The following is a 1,326-nucleotide window of genomic DNA, read 5'->3' on the forward strand; positions in this document are numbered from 1 at the left end:
CTTTAAATAAATAAATTAATTAAGGCATTCATCAAATAATTAAATAATTAATCGATTAATTAATTAATCAATAAATCAAAATTAGCCTTCACAGCCAAATCACTTGGTCATTGTCATGTCCAAATATTAGCTTCCTAACTCAAAAGGTGCCTGAGATATTGCCCAGATGAGAAAGAAAATAAATAAATGATTGATAATAATGAAAATAAATAAATAATAATCACGAAAAAATAAATAATTAATCAATTGGCTCATATAACACATAAACCACCACCATTTCTTCCGAATCTGTAACTAAAAAAAACTAAAAAAACAGTCATTAATCGAATAATTAAATAATTAATCGATAAATTGATTAATTAAATAATCAATAAATCAAAAATAGCCTTTACAGCCAAATCACTTGGTCATTGTCATGTCCAAATATCAGCTTCCTAACTCAAAAGGTGCCTGAGATAATGCCCAGAAGAGAAAGGAAATGTATAAGTACTTAATTAATCGCAAATAATTAAATAACTAATCAATTAATTGATTAACCAAAAAACGAAAAATACAGTTTTTGACAAAGTACCTGCTCACTATTGTGCCGAAATTTCAGCTTCCCAGCTCAAATGATGGCTGAGATATCGCCCAGAAAACCAAGAAAACAAGAAAGCAAGAAAAGAAAAGAAAACCAGAGTGAAAACTGAGTACTCCTTTTCAGCGTGCGTCATTGCTGAGCCCCCTACGGTGCCCGGCAATGACGTTATGCAGCGCCTGGAGAAGGCATAGGAAAGGAGCGGTGTACCAAAATGTTATAGCCCATGGGGTTTTAGTAATTTGGATGTACTGAGTTAAAGGCCGTCAGTCGGCCATCTTTGGTCGGATTACAAAACAAAATACTCTGCATATGTATACTCTCATGTATTTGTGCCAAGTTTGTACAAAATTGGTCCTTGCATGGTTGAGAAATGGTTGGGGACACGTTTAAGTAACAAAATGGCTGCCAGTCGGATATCTTGAATCTGTTCTCGCAAAAGAATGACGTGTATATGTAAACTATCATTCGTTTTCTTTGTGCCAAGTTTGAGCAACATCGGTAAACGCATGTCTGATTGAAAAGAGGACGTGGTCAATATTGGCTTTTTTAAAACTAAAATGGCCACCAGTCTACCAGTCGGCCATCTTTGATCAGATTGCAAAATAAAGTGAGGTGCACATATATGCCATCATGTGCTGTGCTGTGCTTGTGCAAAGTTTGAACAAAATCAGACCATGCATGTTCAAGAAATGGTTGGGGACACGATTAAGAAACAAAATGGCCACCAGACGGCCATCTTGGATCTG

The sequence above is a fragment of the Myxine glutinosa genome, chromosome 11, assembly GCF_964187855.1.
Source record: "Myxine glutinosa chromosome 11, kmMyxGlut1.1, whole genome shotgun sequence".
NCBI lineage: Eukaryota > Metazoa > Chordata > Myxini > Myxiniformes > Myxinidae > Myxine > Myxine glutinosa.